General features: G+C 53.6%; 1 protein-coding gene across 1 annotated transcript in view; it reads left to right on the top strand.

Annotated features, from left to right (window-relative positions):
- Positions 1–22772, top strand: part of LOC116833698 (single-pass membrane and coiled-coil domain-containing protein 3-like) — a 41632-nt gene that overhangs the window by 16774 nt on the left and 2086 nt on the right. The window lies entirely within an intron of this gene.

The following is a 22772-nucleotide window of genomic DNA, read 5'->3' on the forward strand; positions in this document are numbered from 1 at the left end:
CCAAAACACTATATTTTTGGGTGGTGGCAGTGCTATCAGATCTAAGCTGGTAATTAAGCTTAGAGGATTCATGCGCTAGTATCTCATTTTCTGAACTCTAAGGTTCAGATCTGAGAAGGTTTGCTGTGACACCCCCTGATACCAAATGGTGGGACTACTTACCACCAGTGGAGGGTGAGGCACCCCGGTGGGCCAGTATCTTCCACCCTGGTCCCATGGCCTGCCGTGGACATCAGTTGGCGGCTCCTTCACGGAGCCATGAGCATGGATGTGTATCTGGCGTGGTTCACCCTCATTCCTTAGGCCTGTCCCTTCTGCGGCGTGAAGGAGAACCTGGCGCATGCCTACCTCGAATGTGCCAGCTTGCAGCCCCTATTCCAGCTCCTCCAGAACCTCGTGCTGAGGTTCAGGCTGAACTTTTCCTCACCCTTGTGCATTTTTGCACACCCTGTCCATGGCCCCACACACTTGCGAGACCTCCTCATCAACCTCCTCCTGGCCCTAGCCAAGGTCGCCATTTATAACACCAGGAGGAAGATGGTGGACAGGGGGGCGCTCTGTGACTGTGGGGACTTCTGGTCTTCACTTGTCTCACACCTCTGGGCAGAGTTCCACTGGGCAGTGTCTGCTGGCTCCCTTGCAGGTTTGAGGACCAGTGGGCACTGTCTGGGGTCCTCTGCTCGGTGTCCCGAGCCGGTACCCTTGTTCTGAACCTGCGACCATCACGCCGACCCCTGTTTTTCCATTACTTGCCCCAAGTATTCGGTTGGAACCCGGGTCCAGTGTCTCTCTAGGCTCGAGGAGGGACATTAGAAGTGGGTGGGCTTGTGCCCATCCACCTCCCAGGTTTTTCCCATAAGGCTGCCCTGCTGGCTCAAGCTCTCCCTGCCCTGGGCTGCTGTTGCTGGCTGGTTGGAGCTCCCTTCCCTGCTGCCGCTGCTGTGAGAAAGGGGACCCCTGCCAGCCTGACCCCCCCCTTCCCCCTCCCTCCAGAGGGAGAAGCGAGGACCCCTTTGCCACCACCGCTACCACCTTCCTTGCCTGGGCCCTCACCTGGCTGGCTGCCACCTGCTGCTGCTGCTCCTGAGCCTGCTGCCTCGTGGAGGAGCAGGAAGACTCCTGCTAGACACTGAGGAGGGGGGTTGTTGCTACTGCTGGACTGAGTGACTCTAAGACCTGTGCTCCTGGGGCGGTGATAGTCCCTGCTGCTGTGGGGGGCTGGGGGAGAGGTACAGAACCCCACCCCCCCACAAGTCCAGCTGCCCCCTTTTTCTCCACCCCCACCACTGCCATCCCCTCCCAACCCAGCTTACCACGGGCCCTGCTCTTCGCCCCTCAGTGGGGCCACTTGCTCCTCTCCCACAGACACCTGGGACTGTCTGAACCAGCGAGCTAGGGACTGAGCTTCACAAGCACTCGTGGGCGAACCTGCCCCCCTTTCCCTTGGACTTAGTCCCGCTCCACCATTTGCATTGGGGGGGGCCCTCCCCTCCCCACTACCTCCCCCATAGCAGCTTGCCCTTTTGCCCTTTGTGGCCTGCCCTGCCTGTCCCCTGCAGCTCACTTTGTTTTCCTCCCCCTCAACCGTGGCCCCTTGGAAGTTCCCCCTGCCCCCCCGCTGTTAGTTTGCCTGCCCCGCCTTGACCCCGCCCTAGGATCCTGAGTTTCTTTCTTTGCCTGCCCTGATCACTGCACCCCCACACCCCCACCCCAATGCCATTGTAGCCCTTCCCCATCCGAGTGCAGCCGGAGGAGCCAGTACCCCTGCCCTGCGCCTGTGATCATGCCCCCCGTTTTCGCCCCTGTGTCCCCCCACCGCTGGCTCCCTCATCCCCTGCCTGCAGTCTAGCGGGGAGGAGCGGTTGCTTCTTCCCTTCCCCCAGTGCCCCCTGCAGTTGTCCCCACACACACACCCTGGTACCCTCCTTCCCTGCATACAGCCTAGCAGGGAGGAGTGGTTGGCCCCATTCCCTCTTTCCCACCCCCCTGCCCCCCACTGGACCTCCTCCCCTGTGTGCTGTCTAGTGGGGAGGAGCAGTTGCCCTTCTCCCCACCCCCATATTAGTGTCTCCTCCAGCCCTTTGCTAATATGGAGGAGGTCCCTGCCCCTATTCCTACCCCTGCTGACCCCGTGGTCAGCTTGGTCAATGTCTATGCCCCGAACATGGCCCATACTGGGTGTGTTTCTTTCGGCAGGCGTCAGCCTTCCTTGGCACCCTGGATCCTCCACTGCCCCCACCCTGCTGTTGGAACCCTCCTCCCCTGCCCCTCGCTTAGCAGAGAGGAGCTGCTGCCCCTCATCCCGCTCCCATATTAGGGCCTCCTTCTGGCCCTCACTGAAATGGAGAAGGTCCCTGCTCCTGCTCCTACCGACCCCGTGGTTCCCACTCCGTCACTGCCTCTGCCTGCCCCTGCAGCTGACCTCTCAACCACCACTGGTCCCGACTCTGTCGCTGACATGGCCGCTGCCCCCTCCTGCTCAGGGGAAGCTCCCCCTTCTATTTGCAAAAGAGCCAGGAGAACAAGAGGGGCAAAGGCCCCAGCCCGAAGGCAAAGCCTCACATGGCAAAGGCCACCCTCCCTGTCATGGCCCTGACACCTGCCACAGCCCTTCCTTCCACTGCCATTCCTTCCACCAGCTCTGGGGGAGTTTCATCTCTGGCAGTGGTTTCCCCAGGAATTGAAATTAGGGGGAGTGTTCGAATTTACAGGGGGGGTGTCAGGACCAATGAGAGAGATAAAAAAAAATAAAGTAAATGTTTTGTTAGGATTATGCAAATTTAACATAAGAATAATGCAAGTTACTCCAAAACACATAACAGATCTAGATTTCTGAAAAAAAAAAATTTTTAAATGTATTTAATTTAAATTGACTTTTGAAAAGTGAGCCATCATGGGATAAGAGGGCAGTGCTCTCATGGATCCGTAACTGGTTAAAAGATGGGAAACAAAGGGTAGGAATAAAATATCAGTTTTCAGACTGGAGAGAGATAAATAGTGGTATCCCAGAGGGGTCAGTACTGGGACCAGTACTGTTCAACATATTCATTTGGAAAAATGGGTAAACAGTGAGATGGCAAAATTTGCAGATGATACAGAACTATTCAAGATAGTTAAGTCCCAGGCGGACCGCGAAGAGCTACAAAGGGATCTCACAAAACTGAGTGACTGGGCAACAAAATGGCAGATGAAATTCAATGTTGATAAATGCAAAGTAATGGCACATGGAAAGCAATCTCAACTATACATACAAAATGATGGCATCTGAATTAGCTGTCAACCACTCAAGAAAGAGATCTTGGAGTCATTGTGGATGTTCTCTGAAAACATCCACTCAATGTGCAGCAGCAGCCACAAAAGAAAAAAGTTGGGAATCATTAAGAAAGGATAGATAATAAGACAAAATATCATATTGCCTCTATATAAATCCATAGTACGTGCACACCTTGAATACTGCGTGCAGATCTGGTCACCCATCCTAAAATATATATATTGGAATTGGAAAAGGTACAGAGATGGGCAACTATAATAATCAGGGGTATGAAAATCAGGAGGAGAGATGAAAATGACTGGGAATTTTCAGCTTAGAAAAGAGATGACTAATGGGGATATGATAGAGGTCTACAAAAATCTTGACTGGTGTGAAGAAAGTGAATAAGGAAATTTTATTTAATCCTTCACATAACACAAGAACTAGCAGTCACCCAATGAAATTAATAGGCAGCAGGTTTAAAAAACAAAAGGAAGTACTTCTTCACACAATATAAAGTCAACCCAGGGAACTCTTGCCAGGGGATGCTGTGAAGACCAAAACTATAACAGGATTATAAAAAGAACTAGATAAATTCCTGGAGAACAGGTTCATCTGTGGCTATTAGCCAGGATGGGGAGGAATGCAATACCATGCTCTTGAGTGTCCCTAGCCTGTTTTGCAGAAGCTGGGAAAGGGCAACAGGGGATGGTCACTTGATGATTACTTGTTCTGTTCATTCCCTCTGAAGCACCTAGCCTTGACCACTGTTGTAAGACAGGATACTGGGCTATATGGACCATTGGTCTGACCCAGTATGACCATTCTTATGTAAAAATTAATTATAATAATAAAAATGTTTAGTACAGAAACTCCCCAACATAATGACCTCTCAAGATAACAACAATGTGAGATAACAACCTTGGCAAAATGCATTTTAAAAATCTTGGCCTACTAGGAAACATATTTATAAGTTTCCATTCCAAGTCACACGATCTAGCATTCTGGAGCAAAGTGACTAAAATATAGTCCAACAAACAAATGTTTATTAACATAACTTTTCCTCCCCCGCACTCCACTCACCGGTGTTGTCCTTGGTCAGTGGAGACTAGACTCAGAGTTCAGAGGTGCTTTCACGTGAGTACACCTTCCAGGTGGGGGACAAGAAGGCACCTTGCTTGTTCCACCAGCTGCTCATTGTTTGCTCTGGCCATGGGCTGTTCATTGTTGTGCCACCGTTCACTCCACCGCACTCTGTTGCCAATGGCCCTGTGCAGTCACCTTCTGCTGCCACCTGCCCCTGTGACCTCTGCGAGTTGGTCTCTTGAGGTTCCACCAGCTCTCAGTCATTTCAGCTGAGTTCTCATTGGGGGAACCTTGCTGCTAGTGCAGTCTGGGCTGTCTCTTCCACAGAAATGCACTGTACCCACAGGAACACTGTCCCGGGTCCCCACAACAGAACTAAGGACTTAGACCTGATTGTCAGTGATTTCAACTGCAGTGGTCACTTAACAGAACAAAAGACTATCTATGGAGCCTAATCAGCTCTGTCTTTAAACAGTGGAGAGGGACAGATCCCCACTCTCTCTCTTGATGCCTTCAAATCATCACAGGCTAAGTACAGTTCTACTGCCCTTTACTGATACAATAAGAACAACATTTCATCCCCCGCCCCACCCCACATTCAAGTGGTTTGTAACTCAACCCCAGCCAAAATCTATCACTTGGACAACACAGCTCTGTTTGCTAGATATCTAGGTAGATTAGGTGTGAATGTAAATATAATCTGGCCCCACAGCCCCAGCTCATCACTAGCTGTCAGGGAGAACTCATTTAGACTTTGCTTACAAATCATCATTTGATTTATTAGGTTGGCCAACATCATGAATGCACTGACATCAAAACAAAAAAACAACAGCTGTATAAGGAAGGCAAGGAAGCTAGTCTATGTTCATACTTTTCAAATCTATTACACTTTTTCAGATACACATATTATATCATACACTGTATAAGCTTTTAAAGTGTGTATTAATGTTTCAGTTTAAATTCAGATTTCCAAACAGTCACTAAATTGGTATGTAACTAGCTCACAAAACTAGGGGGGGGGGGGTGTTCGGGAAATTCAGGGGGGGTGTACACCCCCCTGGGGGGGTCTAGGGAAATCACTGATCTCTGGACCCCAGAGCATACGCCCAGGTGGCCACCACCCCTCCACACGCCACTGAGCCATCCCCCCAATTGCTGCCTCCAGTACCATCCCTGGTGGACGGGGTCCCTTCCCCTCACTGACCAGAAGGCCCAGTGTCCACTGCCTCCTGGTGCCCGCTTCAGCCCACGTTGAAACATTTATGTGGGCATTGATGTGGGTAGTGGGGCCCAAGGCTGTTGTGGCAGCCTCCAAAATGTACGGGAAGGTCGTGTTCTTCCTGGTGTCGGAGGCTGCTGCTCAGGCAGGGCCACCCAGAGGATTCAGGGGGCCTGGGGCCTGGAGTCTGAAGACCCAGCACTTCGGCAGTGGATCCCGGGGTGGATTCTTAGCCAGCCCCAGCCTGATGAGGCAGCAGCTGTTCAAGCTTCACCAGTCAGGGCCAGGTGGTCTACCCAGCTCCAATTCACCTCCCTTCATTGGAGCTGGAGTGACAGAGGGTTGGCTAAGCAGTTTTTCTGCTCAGCACCCTGTCACAGCTAGTCATTGCACAGACCTTGACTTAGATCCGGGGTAGGCAACCTATGGCACAAGTGCCGAAGGCGGCACACAAGTTGATTTTCAGTGGCACTCACACTGCCTGGGTCCTGGCCACCGGTCTGGGGGGCTCTGCATTTTAATTTAATTTTAAATGAAGCTTCTTAAACATTTTTAAAACCTTATTTACTTTAGATACAACAATAGTTTAGTAATATATTATAGAATTTCAGAAAGAGACCTTCTACAAACATTAAAATGTATCACTGGCACACGAAATCTTAAATCAGAGTGAATAAATGAAGACTCGGCACAGCACTTCTGAAAGGTTGCTGACCCCTGACTTAGATCAAGGTCCTTGCTGGGTATTGCACAGACACACAGTGAAGTCCAAAGGGGATTTTTGTTAATGACAGGCGTACCTCAAAGCAGACCCTGGAACCCCCTTATTCACCACTGACATATCATTATGATAGGTTTTGTACTCAGTCTGCCCTGTGAGGTATCATTTTTAAAACTCTTGCTCTGTTGAACATTAATATCCAGTTGGATAGTATGTGCTATCATTGTATGTGAAGTTAGGAAGTACTGCTGGGTATGTTACTGAAATACACTTTGAGCTTGGGAACACCCACGACCAACCTTTCAGGTTCAACAATGGAGTAGCCAGACAGTGGTTCATGGCTCATCAACACCCACCAAGGAAAGAATCCACTGTCCCAGCGACTGTATGCAATGGAGACTTCTCAGAGAGACCAGGTAAGCAATGGAGACTGCTTGACCAATGGGGACTGACTGACCTCCATATTGCAGCATAGATCGTTTCAGCGAGCTGGAAGAAATTATAAAGAGGGGAAGTGACATCATCACTTGGCCTCACTCCCCACATTATTCTACACCTGGAAACACGTCTGGTGGACAAAGATTTTGAACTTGGGGAGGTGGTCCCAAGTTGGAGGAAAGTCCCAGCCTACATACTGAGGATCTGTGACCTTTTTGTACCATCTGTCAGGGTGAGACACTGCTCGATTCAAATCCTGTTAAGTTTGTCCAATGTAAACTGTTTCTTAAGTAACCAGCTCTGATGTCTACACTTGTCACTTATAATCATTTAAAGTCTTTCTTTGTGTGATAATAAATCTCTTCTATATTTTTCCTAAACCAGTGTGTTTTGATTGAAGTGCTTGGAAAATCTGCTCAGGTCAAAAAGGGCGGTGCACGTCCGCTTTCCTCTGTAGAAGTGGTGAACTGGGTAATGAACTCGCACTCGCCAGGCTTCTGACCAGGACAAGGCGGTACAGTTGTGCGGTGCAAGGCTGGGAAGCTGCAGAGGGGTGGGTGGGTAGGGTGAATTGCTGGAACATCTCTATTGTTGGTTCATGAGCTGCTGGGAGAAGCATTCCTGGAACTCAGTTGGGTGTTTCCCTGCCTGTGGACAGCGGTGTGAGTGCAGGGCCTATCAGAGGAGTGTAGCTTGACATCAGCAGCACAGTGTGAGTGGCAGCCTAGGCTGGTGGGAAAAAGAAGCTCAGCAGCCCCACACTTCATATTGCACCCCAGGGACCTCTGTGACGAACTGGGACTGTTCTTACTGTGGTCTGTGAGTGCTGAGTGGCGGGTGTTGGCCTGAGAAGACGATCTGCATTGGGGGATGGGAGCTGGCTGGGGAATGGAGGGAAGGACAGACAGAGCTCTGACTCCCCAAGGGGGCTTTGAGGCTTCTAGGACCCCAAGATGGACCTAATTGGGGAGGATCCAGTTGTCTGTGCCTGCAAGACCTGTTTTGGACTGTGTTCCTGTCGTCTAAATAAACCTTCTGCTTTACTGGCTGGCTGAGAGTCATGCTGAATCGCAGGGAGCCGGGGGTGCAGGGCCCTGACTCCCCCACACTCCGAGACAACCTCATCACAGTAATATCTTGTATGGACCCATCTTCTGTTGCGGAGGAAGAGAAGCTTTTGTGCAGCTGTTGGATGGATGCCAGGCTAAACAGCTCCAAATGCCACACCCTCGCCTGTGTTTCCATGCAAGAATTAAGTTCTGCCAGAGTTTTGTTTACTGACTGAGAGCCAGGGTGGCTTCCTGCTTTTCTCCCATTTCTGGGAAAGGAGAAGCTCAGTCTGTTGCTTTCAGTTTCCATCACATGAAAATGCAGGCTCCAAACTAGCTCCTGAGACCATCACAAGCTCCTTGTAAATTAGATGGGACCGTCTGAGGGATGAAAGCTTCTCCATTGCCAGCACCTTGCAAACTCATTCACACCAGTGCAAAGCGGGTGGAGAACTCTACTGAGACAGCACAGCAGCATTCTAGACTCTTTTTGCATTGGTGCAAATGACAACACAACGTGGTTCTGTACCCTGTGGTCAATAGCTTCAGCAATGGTTTAGATAATTGCACAGAGAATACACCTATAAAGCTTGTGCACTCTCTGTGTGATACCCAGCTGGGAGGGTTGCAAGTGCTTTGGAAGATAGAATTAAAATTCAAAATGATCTGGACAAACTGGAGAAATGGTCCGAGTTAAATAGGATGAAATTCAGTATAGACCAATGCAAAGTACTGCGCTTAGGAAGGAACAACCAGTTGCCCACAGGCGAAATGGGAAATGGCTGCCTAGGAAGAAGCTCTGCGAAAGGGATCTGGGGTCCTAGTGGATCACAAAGGTGAGTCAACAGAGTTGCAAAACAAGCAAACCTCATTCTAGGATGTGTTAGCAGGAGTGCTGTCAGCAAGACACGAGAAGTCATTCTTCCGCTCTACTCCACACTGATTAGGCCTCAACTGGATATTTTGTCCTGTTCTGGGGCCCACATTTCAGGAAAGATGTGGAGAAACTGGAGCAAATCCAGAGAAGAGGAAGAAAAATGATTAAAGTTCTAGAAAACATGCCGTATGAGGGAAGATTGAAAACCCTGGGATTGTTCAGTCTGCAGAAGAGAAGGCTGAGAGAGGACATGATAATATTTTTCAAGTGCACAAAAGGTTGTTACAAGGAGGAGGGAGAAAAATTGTTCTTAGCCTCTGAGGACAGGACAAGAAGCAATGGGCTTAAATTGCAGCAAGGGTGGTTTAGATTGAACCTTGGAAAATCTTCCTGTCAGGGTGGTTAATCACTGGAATAAATTGTCCAGGGAGGCTGTGGAGTCTCCATCACTGGAGGTTTTCAAGGTTAAACAAATCCTTGCCAGGGATGGTCTAGATAATATTTAATCCTGCCATGAGTGCAGGGGACTGGACTAGATGATCTCTCGAGGTCCCTCTAGTCCTACGATTCTATGGCTGAGAATCTGCCCAAAGCCTGATCTCCTCAGGTCTTCCAAAGCCGAGACAGATTGGAAGGGACTAATTTCCCATGTTTCTCTTTGTGCACCAGGCAGGGGTGGGGGCAGAGAGTTCGGGATTTGGGGTCTATGCTCTACTTGGCAGAGGGCTGAGGAAGGGGTTACCAGGCTGCCCTGGGGAGAAGAGAAGTGGACCTGCAATCGCTGAGGACAGAATGATTCGACCTGCAGCTGTGGATAGATGTAACCCAGTCACAGTTGGCAGTAACAGGGGCAGGTTCAGAATCTAGGGGTTCTGTTTCAATAACACAATGCAAAACCGGCTCGAGCCCCCACCCAGTGACCTGGGACAATTCCTTCCCCCACCCGCCCACCAGATGCCTCTAAGAAGCAACACTTCCCCTCTCGCAAACACAGAGTCTGAGTATAGGAAAAAAACCTCTTCATAAAAAGAGGGAAGCAACTTGGCATTCATCCGGGAAAACACCACAAACAGAGTTCATGCACATAACCCATGAGCAAAAGACCCACCCCCAAGTGGGTTGGGCCAGTGACCCTTTCCCTCAGGTGCTTAAGTCCAACAACCGAACCTCCCTTTAGCCTGCCCTTCCCTTCTCTGTACCCCACTCACAGTTGCTGTCCTTGGTTAGTGCAGCCCCAGAGTTCAGAGGGGCATCTGCAGAGTTCACCGCTCACCCTGGGGCTGGGGTAAAGAGGCACATTTCTCGCTCTGCTGTCCAAGCATTCACTCACCGCTCCTCGCCACTGCCTGCCCTGCTGGATGTCACATCTTCAGGTCCCACCACTTAATGTGGGGAGTTGTCTCCAGGCTTCATCGAGTTTGTCTGATAAAGTGCTGGCAGAGATTATCCATGATGAACGTGGAAAACCCCCAAACCCATAGGCCTACAGGTGTTCAGTGATAAAAACAGCCAAGTGCTCAAAAAACAGCTCCTTGTAAGGTGACAAAGATCATGGCAGGGATAAATATAAACGGGACAGGGGATTTAGTAGGGTAATTAGAGGGCCATTATTGGGGCAAGGCCAAGACCAGGACTGCCCACCTAGGGCGGGGGAGGGCAGAAGATTACAATAAAGGGGAAACACAATAGAACCGCGGGGCACCCTCCCCAGGATGTGGGGGAGGGAACGAGTGTGGTACAGCTGTGCTTCTGCAGGGTTTAGTGCAGCTTCTGCTACAATAAACGCACAACTGTAACCGAAGACTCCAGTCTCCGTGTGTTCCTGTGTGTCTCTTGCCCGTGTTGGAAGACAGAGGATACCCGAATGGCATGTCCGTCTGTTGTGTCCGAAGACATACCCCAACGTGGGCCATCACAAACAGGATCCAGAGACAGACCAGTGGCTGATCGCTGGTGTTTGCCATGGACCTTGGTAGGTTCAATGGACTGTTTAGTAGTCAGGAGCTGGTGGGGTTTCTGGAGAAACCAGTAGGGTAATGTGTGGGGGAGGGTCCCGTTTGCACTGTCTCCCCCAGAGATAACTGTTCTTTTGGATAAAAGGACATGGAAGAATAAGGGCCCATTCCTGGTACAGGGGTCAACCTCAGATGAGATTTTAGGGGACGTGGAGGGATAGGGGCTGGCTGAGGAGCCCACCCTCTTTGATAAAAGGGGAGTGGAACAAAGGCCATGCCCATAGGGACAGGACACCTTAGGAAGGCAACAGACACTGGAGCAGCTTCGGGGCTTGCCCACAATTCCGCGCTGGGCAGATACGGTCCTGGGATCGAAGGCAGCCTCGGATAAAGGAAGGGGGTGGTAGTTCAGGTAGTGGTTATGTAACTATATCCTCTTTCTCTTCCCTTCCACAGACCAGTGGGGACTGTTTGGGGGCTCTTCGTACTTATGTTTGTAAGCAGAGTCAGGATGAGCTCTACCCTGACATCTGGTGGTGGATTATGGGAAGTGTGGAAAGAATTTCAGGAAGTGTGAAATCTCAGATATTCACATGGGCACGCCCGGCATAGCCCAATGCAGCCTGAGATGGTTATTTTGACAGCTCTGGGATCCCCAATTTCTTTGTTATTGGGGCAGGATAAATAAAGTGTTGCCACCTGATTATGTGATTGAAGAACTATGAGACTGCTTTATGACAGAGATGTCTCAATATCAATTGAGTGACGCTTACTGGACAAGGGACATGGGTTCCAAAACCCAGTGAACTGAGAGAGGTTGGAGAGTTGTGTGTGTAGCAGATGATATGGGTCCCTTTTGAGGGCGTGTAACACTGATTGCTCATTTTCCTCTCTCCACTGTAAAAGAGTAGGGCTAATTTTGATTCCATTAGGAGTCCATCTAGAGACAGCTGAGCTGAATTCATGTTGGGCCAATGGTGCACCAGCACCAGGGCTCCCCTACTAAGATCTGAAATCACTGAGTGCTGTGTTAACTAGTTGGGGAGCCTGAAGACCTTTCGTTAAGTGGCTGGCAGAGTGGAGCAGTTTGCAGCATGTTGGAGCAGCCCATGGAACAGTGAGGCGAGTGAAGCGGTTTGCAGGGATGGCTGGAGGAGCGGCACAGCTGGTGTAGTGGAGCTGGTCGCGGTGAAGGCTGCAGCAGAACTCCATGGAGAGGCAGAACGTTCGTCCTGTCCCACGTAAGGTGCCCCTTAACACCTGTGTGACTCCACCCCCCCTTTCCACCCAGGCTGGGGGGTAAAACTCTCGCAGATAAACTTTTGAATTCTTGGCGGCCACTGACCAGAGACTTGTGGGTTGTTGGACTTTGGGGTGATTGGACTTAAGACCCCGAGGGAAAAGGACCATTGCCAAACCTACTGCGAGGTGGGTTTTGCTTAATTGGTTTGTGTTATATCCTGTTTGTGTGTTTCTCCAATGGGATGCTGGCATTGTTTCCTTCCTTTATTAAAAGGATTTTGCTACACTCAGATCCGTGCTGCGATGGGGGAAGTATTGCCTCCTAGAGGCGGCCCGGAGGGTGGTATGTAATAGTCCCAGGTCACTGGGTGGGGGCTTTGAGCCGGTTATCATTGTGTTATTAAAATTGAAACCCCTGAATACTGAACCGGACCCTTTGTTGCTGCCAACTCGAGAGGCGGCAGAAACGGTTACATGTTAATGCAGCCCTGACGGTGGACTTTCCTCAATGAGCGGCAGCAGACTGGAATCACAGCTTCCACAAGGTATCGCCACGTGCTTCATCCACTTGACAGAGCAGCTCTCACTTGGCTGTCCCTGCCGCCAGAGCTGGGGCACGAGCTCAGCACACAGTCCTTGTGAATGTGGCTTTCCTCATCCAAAAAGTTCTGCAGTCACGTGCTCATCATCCCAGACCCGCCAACGATGCGATCCCACCAAGAGGGTTGTTTCATGAGCCCAAAAGTGAATGGTCCACATGCCTCAGTCTGTTCCCGTGAATGCCAGGAAGTAATCTGGTGTTTCTTTCTCATGGCACACAGCGGTCAGGAAATCATGGAGAGCTGATGTATACTAGATATTTTCATCCTCATTCCAGCAATATCACGTCCATGGTGATGTCCTCCGGGTCCCACACTTGGAGGTCAACACAGCCACAGTACATTTGTCACCGGCCCACAAAAAGTAATATTCCGGCCCTACGCTCTGTCAGCACACGCGGCCGTAGTGTGAACAGCACTACCGATGTTGGTATAATGCTTTTTGGTCGTCTGATAATTTTTGTTGACAAAACTTCTAGAGAGACAAGACCTGAGTTGCAAGGTGCAGGCACAAAGAGCATCTTTCATCGCCTAGGACATCCCGACCTTCTGATTTACAGGGAGCTTGTGACTGTCTCCAGGAGCCTTTGAGCCATGCTATATCTCATCTAACTCTGAGTGGAACCAAAGCAACAGAGCAAGCTGCCCCGTTTCCAGAAATGGAGACAGTCAGGAAGTGGGGCTGGCTCTCAGTCAGCCAAACAAAAACTTCTGGCAGCCCTTAATCTTGTGCATGGCAAGCACAGGTGAGGACCGCATTTGGAGTGTGTTAGCCATAAGAGCGCATCCGAACGCACGCGAAAGCTTCTCTCCCTCCGCAACAGAAGATGATTCATAACAAAGTGGCAGCCTTGTCACGGATTGCTTGCTCGTTGGCCCTCCCTGTGCACAGCCCCAAGACCAGGCTCCTGGGCATCCCACCCCCCCCCCCCCCCAATGTTCCTCTGTGGGTGAGGGAAGCAGCGACCAACTCGCAGGGGCAATCTAGTGCTTCCATATACCTTCGCCTCTGGGTCGTATCCAGTTGGGGTGCCGGCGGGGCCACCATTGCTGTCCCACCAATCCCCCATGTTTAATGGCGGCATCCAGCTGACATCCTATCCCCGCCTCGTCCTTCTCCCAACGTTCTTCTAGCATTAAACCCCTCTGTAGCAGAGTGGATCTTCTCTTCCGGCCCTGAAGGGCTTAAAACAGCCTGGATAAGGGAGCTGGGCAGGAGAATGCAGCCCCATTTTAGCTGGGCTGACTGGGGAGATGGCTGCAAGCTGGGCCATGCCCCAAAACTGGCCACAGGCCCTAATAGCAAGCCGGGGAAGCCAAGGGCAAACAGTCTCCTCTGCCCTGTAGAGGGAGAAGGCTTGGCTGCAGAGAGAACCAGAAAGGCACCTAGGTGAAGCAGGGCTGGGGGAAAGGCGGAGGAGCTGGGGGAGCTTCCGTCCTGGAAGCCCCAGGCTGCTACCTAGCGTTAGGCAGGAGGTTACTGGCTTGTGGCAAAGGTGCAACCCAGGTATAGGTAAATGGCAGCAGTCCCACCCCCTTTGCCATGATGAGAGGCTAATATGCAGTTCTGCCCCAGGGCGTGGGGACTAGCTAATGGACTGGGAGTTGCCAAGACACTGAGGCAAAGTGGGGAAAGGTGGGGGGGAACCCGCAAGGAGAAAGGGGTTACTAGGCAGAACCCCATGCAAAAGGACACAGGCAGTAGCCCGGAAGACAGATCACAGCCTGCAGAGGGCGTCCGGTCGCTTAATTGAAGCTAATTCCCAAATGACCAGCGGAAGGTCTGCGCCCGCAGTGGGTGAGTCCGCCTGGTTCTACACCCTCCAGCAGGGGCTGGTTCTGGCCACAGAAAGTGTTTCCTTCAGGCCTAACTACTTCTATTGGCGGTTGTCCTCATTTCACCCGTGCATCCTGTTCATGTCTCAGGGTCACGTCGGGGTACAGGAGTGAGCTTAAACGTGTTGCTTGTGGATTCCAATGGTTTGTGTCAAATCACTCCTCTTGCACCACAGTTGATGAAAGGGCATCAGAGAACGTGTCTCCCCCAACGGCCAAGCACTCTGAACGTTGGCGTCTCCCAATGGTTGTGCAGTTCTAGTGGTGGATATATCCCCACTGGCATCGATATGCCCATGAATTGTAAATTGGCTAACATCCTTCAATTTGCTCAGGCTTTTTGATGATGGCCAGCCTCCTGTTCAGAGATCCAGGGATCTGGGTTGTCGAATCTGCCACCATCCTCTGTGACCTGGGACACATCATTAAGATTTTAAGGAGAATCAAGCCACCATGAGCCCCCAGTGCATTGGCTAGATAGGGACACAATGTTGTGGGTGAATTTACATGGTGGGGGCTGTATCCTGAAAAGCAACGATTGGGAAGGACCAGAGGTTCCTGGTGGAACACATGGCTGGAGCTCCCTGGTGTGAAGGAGGAGCGTAGCCTGGGATTGGAGAAGCAGAGGATCAGAGAATAGGAGCTGGGGTCCCCTCTGATCACAGTCATGGGGGAGACCATGACTGGAGGACTGCACCCAGCTCTGGGAGGGGGGGAGGCCTGGCATCAAACAGGACATGGACAATGAGGGAGGGTCTGAGAAGAGCTACAGGAAATTGAGTTTACCCCAGGTGAGGGAAGGGAATCGGCCTCGTGGCATTACTCCTGATTTACCCCTAGGGTAGATGCTAACCAGGCGTAGGAGATACCTGAGGCCAGATGGGGAATCCCCAAAACTTCGAAGCTGTGGGTCCAGGCGGGAATGGCAGGAATGTGGCGGTGAGGGGCTGCCCGTGGCCCAGAGCCAACGCCAGGGTGGACGCATGGGCTTGGGTCCTGCTCATGGGCCTCAGATCTCCTCCTCCTCCTCCCCCCAACCATCATTTGCCCATGCCCTCTTCACTGCCCCCATAGGGCAAGTGGGCTGGGCAGGACTAGGAATGGGCCCACAATATGTAATGATCCTGGCAGAATCTGCAAAAGCCCTCTGGTTGCATGTGTATTCCCGCACACAGTCTTCCTATTCTACCCACTGACCCCCAATCCCCTCCCGAGAGCAGGAGAGAACCCAGGTGTCCTAGCTCCCAGCCCCCTGCTCTAACCATTAGACACCACTTCACCCAGCAGGCTGGGGCACACACCCATCACATGAGGGGAAGCCCTGGGGGTGGGAGCACTTATCTGATGCACATAAAAACCCCTTGGACATAGAGATTGTGTGTGTGCTTGTGTGTGTCCCTGCTGCCCCCTGCTGGAGGGGACAAGCCTCACTCTGTGTGTGTGTGTGTGTGTGTGTGTGGCCCCACACTCAAGATACATCAGGGCAGGGGATTTATTCAGGCCCGTGGCTGTGTCCAGGCCAGCTGGCAGTCATGAGAGTTCTGCTCACGCATGTTTCCTGTGAGTCTCAGGTTGCACCTGCATGAGTAGCGCAGTGGGAAGTGTCTCCACTATTTTGTGTGAAGACCGTGTGCCTCAGTTTCCCCTATGTGCCGTGCTGGCCCCTAGGGGCTGGAAAAGATCAGTTTTCTCTCAGGCAGGCTACCAGCTGGGGCAGCAGATCCTGGCTTTCTCAACTTGGGGCCTATCGCTGGCAACTCCACAAAGGCAATGGCAAAGCCAACCTGCAGGGACATTTCCAACCTAGTAACTAATGCCCAAAGTGACGCCCCCCCCTGCACTGCAAGAAGCCAGCTGGAAGAGCGGGGGCCAAGGGCGGAAACGCTTGGCTGGGCCTGGAGGTGCTCATGGCCCAGGCTGCAGCTTCCGGCTCTCTGGGCTGACCGAGGACTGGCCATGCTGTGTGCAGCCACCTAACTAACCCGCCTGCCCTTCCCCTGCCAGCTGGGAGCCCCAGCAGATTCTGGGGGCAGTGCCCCCTTTGGGGTACACATCTCCCTCAGGTGCCCATCTCAGATGGAGTTGCTGGAGGGAGCGAGGGGGCTGGAGGCGCTGAGGTTGGGTTCCAGGACGTAGTGAAGCCCAGTGGCTTCCCCTGGTGACAGAGCGAGACCCTAAGGGGGGCTGGCCGGCTGTAGGACCCCCAGGGACTGTCCCAGAGCACCAGCCCTGTGACTCCCTGACCCCGGCATCTGCTCCCCGGTGCTGGTTCTGCTGCAGCGCAACTCTAGAGCCCCCTGCTCCACCCTCAGGCCATGTGAGCAGGTGGGTTCTGGCCCAGCCAAGCCCAAAGCGCCACAGGCCGGGTCAAAGCACAGACCTGACCCCCACAGGGGCTGGGAGACCCCGCTGGGGAATGAGCTCTGACTCACACCCACCCTTGGCCACCCCCCCCATCATGCCTGGTCTGGGGGGGCATCTCAGACAAAGCCCCTGATATCAGGGGATCTGGGGCTCCCTCTTTGCACATGTAATGAAGCAGTTTGCAAAAACCGGGAAAAACCCTGGGACCAAAGTATCAGTTTTAAAGTAACAAAGAAAAATCAGGTTAAGGTTTTCAATGCATTTTTGTTTTAAAAAAGGAAGTTTTGAAAAAACCCAAACCACAAACTGTCAGCCCAAACCACCACCTGGGTTTTTATTTTCTACCAGAAAGGGGTTTTGAAAATTAATTTTATTCTTTTGTTTTTATTCATCAAACGCCGCCCCCCGCTCCCCAAATTGAAGGAAAAATAACTGTAACCAGAACATTTGTGGTTCAGGTTTTTGACCCCCCGCCCCCATCCTGACTTTCTCCTGATTTACACCAGAGTGAAGGGGAATTGGCCCCATTGTCACCCCACCCCCCAAGTTACTCCTGATTTACACCAGGGGCCGGGAGGGGAGTCTGGTTCTAAGGCCGTTGGGCCAGCACACCACCCAGGACAAACCAGTAAGACTCAGGCCCGCAGTTTTGCTCAGTTCCCTTTATTTGCTGCGGTTCCCGGCTGCCAGCCCCACATGCTGGGCTCTGCCAGGCTCATTAACCGGAGCAGAGCCCGGGGCAAAGCCTGCCCATGCGTGTGCTGCGGCGAGGGGGCGTTGTCATGGCTCTGCCTGCGCAGCTCAATGGGCGACGCCGGCAGGATTCTGGCCTGGCCCCTCTCCCGTTCCCGGCTGCTGCTCCGAGATCAGGGCCATGTAGACCTCAGCCGCGGCAGCTATCAATTGGAAAGACTTGCAGGCCGGTGCCAGCGCCTGGAGCGCCTGCTCCAGGTGCCGGGCGGCCGCAGCCAGGGCATTCCTAGCACGACGCCCAGTGAGGACATCGGGCAGGTAGTCACCCAGACTTTGCACCGTGCCAGTCCCAGATACAGGGACATTCTCGGGGGGCTCTGCAGCCGTTTCCCCAGTTGGGTCCCCAGGGGTGGCACAAGCAGAAACAGCCCTGGCGATCTCTTCACTGCTCCTGAGCAGGGTATCCATCGGCAGGCGCAGCACCTGGGAGGCCTCCGCCTCCCGCAGAGCCGCCTCCAGCCTCTCGGGGAGGCCAGCGTTCTGCAGTAGCACGGCCACCATAGGGCCACCCACACTGCCAAAGATCCCCATGGTGGCCTGGTGGAAGTCCCGGACGATGGCCCCCTTCTCCTGCAGCGGGGTGTGGGGGGAGGCCATGCGGGCATACAGCTCCCGGCTGGCGTTCTTCCGCACGTGTCTGTCCGTCTGCTCCGCCACAGCATGCATCTCCCGCGCTGCCCGCAGCAGGCGCTCCAAGTTCTCCCCCACGCCAACGCTGCCCCCCACTGGTTCCAGGGACATGCTGGTGTCAAGGTGCTGGTTGAGGATGTGGAGCAGAGCGTGGGTGGCCGAGATGCATCCTTCTAGGGAGTCGAACAGGGACTGGCTGGCACGCACGAGCCTCTCTCTTTCGCTCTCTGTGCCGGAGAACAGGGAGAGCATCGCGAGGCTGGGAAACAAAGCAGAGAGCGCGAGTGAGGGGCTGAAAGACTTTCCCCTCCAGGATCCCCAGTGTGAGGCCAAGGGGATGTGCGATGGAACCGATAGGGAACCCCTACGAAATGGAGTAGAGGGAACGTTGTTTCACAACAACCCTGAGATTTGCCTGTGGAACTCACTGCCTCATGATCTTGCTGATGCTGAGAGCCTAGCAAGACCTAGAAAGGAAGCTGACATTTATATGGCTAATTAGGAGAGCCAGAATGACATTAGCAAATATTTTTTTTAAAGTTTAGAAGATTAAACACTCATGCTCCAGGGCATGACTCTCTTTCTAACTAACAGCTGTCAGGCAGGAACTGTTCCTGCCTGCGGTGGTGAGGTACAGGGGTACTACTGTGCTAGATGGGGCATGCAAAGTACGTCAGTCCATTACCTACTTCGCAGTTTGCAGCCCGGCAGGCCAGCCACGGGTGTTTCATTGCAATGCAGACATACCCTGAAGGGCTGCATTGCACCCAGGGGCCAGCGGCTGGTTACAGCTCTCAGCAGGGCCCAGGCAGGCGAGCCACGGGTGTTTCATTGCAGTGCAGACATACCCTGAAGGGCTGCATTGCACCCAGGGGCCGGCGGCTGGCTGGGGGTTCCAGCTCTGGGCAGGGCTGCACCCGGAAAGGTTCCCCGGGGGACCCAAGCAGCTGGATGCGTTGCTGTGGATCAGTGATGACGCAGGCTGGAAGTGATCTGCCTCCCAGAAGAAATCATTTCGGAACATGCCGTGTTTCTGAAACTGGGGCCTGCCCAGAAAGGGGTGCGTTGTGAGGACTATAGTGGAGGCGTGTGTTGAGAATCTAGGGGTTACCGTATTCGAGATGAGCCTTCTGCAGCAGCTCAGACTTGGGGGGGGGGGTCGGGGCGGCCGGCTCTCCGCAGCAGCTCGATTTGGGAGGCGGGGGCGGCCGGCTCTCCGCAGCCAACTCGACTGGCTGGGGAGGTGGGGTTGGGGGTCCCGGCTGTGCTCCCGCTGTGCGACCCAGAGGAGCCGGGGGACCGGAGCTCTTCACTGTCGGCGCTCGGCGCGGCTGCGGGCCCGGCGGGGCAAGGGCGGACGGCACGCCGCCTCTTCCGCGTCTCCTTTTACAAAGCTCCCGGGGCTGGGAGTGGGGCTGGAAGTGAAAGTTGCACCGGGCGGACGGCGCGCGGTGGCATCCCCGGCGCGGGCTCGGGGGGCTCGCTGTGTCCTGGACTGGCAGATCCGGATCTTTCCAGCCGCTTCGTGACTGGGATTAACCGGGATTTCGGAACCAGCCGACTCGAGTTCCGGGAACCAGGCGGGGGAACTGGAGCCGAAGCCGAGCGGCAGTTGAGTCCGCCGGAACCCCTGGCAGGCCCATGGTGACACCCCTGGCCCAGCGCTTCCGCCTGGAGGCTTCGGCGGGGAGGGAACGCGCGGAGCCAGCCTCCTATTAAAGGCGAGTCCTGCTCCGGCGCGTCCCAGCCAAGGGATCCTCCCGGAGAGCCAGGCTTGCTGCCCGCGGTGGTGAGCGAGCTCTGCCCAGGCCAGCGGGCCTCAGCTTCCCACACGCCCAGCGAGCAGGTATCTGGCCCCGTCGACGGGCAGGGAGGCACAAATGGAGCGGGGTCGTGCGGTGCAGAGCCCCCGGATCCCGGCGAACTGGGCCCTCCAGGAACGGGGCGGTTTTCGTGCAGCCCCCGGCAAGTTGCCATCTTAGGCACATAAGCATATATCGTCCCCACAGGCTGGGGGGCCTAATTTGCAGGACAGGCCAGAAACTGCAGCGTTTCTGACCACGCTGGTGTCCTCGACGGTGCAGGAGGGAGGGGAGCGGTCCATTGCAGCTGCGAGAACTGGACAGCGCTTGCGGCTGGGTGCAAGTGTGGTTTGGATTCGGGGGGCTGGAATGGAGTTGGGGGTGCATGCGGAGTTGGGTGCTGGGCACGACGATCGGTCGGGAATGTGGGGCGTACGCGTGGAGGGGAAGTGGGGGTGTCTGGGGCGGAGCGGGACACTGCTGGGGCGAGGGGATCTTTGCAATTTTACGGTCTGTTGGGGGTGGGGGCTGAGAGTCCTGAGTTTGCTTGGGCGGATTCTCCCCTCCCGCTATGTGCTCAGTGCAGGTTGTAGAGCAGCAGTCCTCATCCTCCGGCGACCACGTTTGTGCGGGGAAGAGGAACAGGCCCGAGTCCTTCCGTCCCTAACTTCCTCAGGTGTTTAGACTGTCCCCCGGATTGACGGGAATTAGTTCAGGGCCCTAGATCCTTTAGGTGCCATTTTGTTGTAATGGACGCTGGAGTCTCTTGCACTGGCTACGTCTATGATTATGCGGGGGTGGGCCCAGCTGAGAGAGCTCTGGCTAGGCCTCTGTCTTCTTCCTCTCCTGTAGCTTTCCCCAGAATGGTCCTGCGAGCGATATCCTGTACCCAGACAACCGGTGAGGCGGGAGAGGGTGGCACGGTTACACCAGGAGCTGACTCAACTGCATAGAGCTCTTTTGATTACCACACATGGAGCTGATTGAAGCCTGACACACACCTGTCAGTGGCAATTGCACAGCGTTAAGATGAACATGATGGCACCATCCGGGCAACTGCGACATTCTCCTCCATGCACTAAAGTCCATCCCAAGATTCTGCAGGCCATCGATGCATGGCAACTGATCTTTTAGCAAAGCGGTTGGACGAACTCCGGGGCGATGACCTCGAAGACTGCAGGAGGTAGCACAATGCGGCCAGTTGTGAGTGGCTCGCTGGGACTTGGCCATGGGGTTCTTCATCAAGCTGGGCGTTGTCGCATGGTTGGACTGGGCTCAGTCCTGAGCCAACGGCCATGGTCTTGGCCACGTCGGTGCCTCTGGTTCAGGCGCCTGGCTGCATGATACTGGTCGTCGGGTATCGACTGATTTTCAGCCGATCCTGGGTGCCATTAGGAGAGCAGCAACTGGAGGCACAGATTCAGGGCTCAGTGAGCTGGTGGGTGAGTCAAGCCAGCCTCCAAGGAGTTAACAAAGCCATCATGAGATCATCTGCAAGCTGCCATAGCGGAGGAGAATCACCTGGCTCAGAAGATCCAAGCAACGCTGCAGTTCCATTACTTGGAAATAGGCTGTGGAGGATCAGAGTCCCATCTCATGGACTTGCCCAGCACCATTTAAAGCCAGCCAAAAATTGATACATTAGCTCTACACGGCGCTTTCATCAGCAGAGTCAAAGCGCTTCAGGCTTCATAATGTCCTTATCCTCCCACCGATCCGTAGATCTCAAGCACCTCAGAAAGGTTCTTTCAACTAAGCTGGGACTGTACACAGGGAGAAATTGATGAGTCACAGAAGGGACTCGCCAGACAGGCCCAGGAATAGACGGCCCAGAATGAGAATGTCGAATAATTCATTTGGCCGCCAAACTGACACGTCCCCACCAAACATTTTAATTTTGACAAAATGGCCTTTTCCAAAGAAATTCTTGTTGCAAGCTTTCTGGCAGCTCTGTGCCCGGCCAGACCGCGAACCTACCTCAGGGTTTTCTTGCTCCAGCCATTGATGTGGGCAGTTGAGTTTAGAGCGGAGCTCAAAGATGCGTAACTTCCAACCGCTGCATCGGGTGTGTCAGATGTTTATTCAGGGCCTTATTACCTGGATCTGAGCTAGATACGGGGGCATTGTTGGACTGATAGTGAGCTGGAGACACATTCGGCTAGGAACAGATGGAAATTTACTGTCCCAAACGGGCAGTAACATTCTCGAGAGCGGGGTCTCCAACTCTTTTTCGCTGGCCACTTTGAAATATTTTTCGGCTGTGACACCCCACTCCCCCCCACACGTGACAGCAAATCCCTGGACATACTTCAGAGCAGGGCCGTCTTAGGCTATTAACAGCTACGCGCCTGCGTGGGGCACTTTGAATTTGGGCACCACCTGTCGCTGCGGCACGGGTCCTTCTTCTGGCCCCTTCCCCACGCTGGGCAAGTGGACTTCTCTCCTGACCGGAAGCCCTGGCCCTTCCCCTCTGTCACTCACTCCTCAGCCGGCCTGAGGTGGCATCGCGGGCTACTGCAGTAGAATCACGGGGCAGAGGCAAATATTTGCATGTGAGTTGGAGCAGGGGCGAAGACAGGGAAGGCTGAGAACAGGCAGTTGGGATAACCAGAGCATGGAAGAGAGTTAGGAGCTGACTCAGCTCTGGGGGAGACCGGACAGGACACTCAGGAAGCGGGTAGAAGCGAGGAAACTGAGCTGGGTGCTGCGGTTGGATGGGTTGCAGGGGAGGCAAAGGGGCTGAGGGACAGAGCCGGGGATTACTTGGAGGCTGGGAAGAGGAGAAGAGGAGACCAAGCTCACGGAAGTAGGAACTGGGCACCGGACTTTCGGAGGGGCAGTGGCAAAGCAGGCCTGGCTTTAGGCTGATTTGACTGTTCCAGGATGGCCCACGCCTAAGGGGCCCGCACCTTAGACACCTTTTTAATTTTTTTTACTTACTCTTTTTGCTG

The sequence above is a fragment of the Chelonoidis abingdonii genome, chromosome 11, assembly GCF_003597395.2.
Source record: "Chelonoidis abingdonii isolate Lonesome George chromosome 11, CheloAbing_2.0, whole genome shotgun sequence".
NCBI classification, from domain to species: Eukaryota; Metazoa; Chordata; order Testudines; family Testudinidae; genus Chelonoidis; species Chelonoidis abingdonii.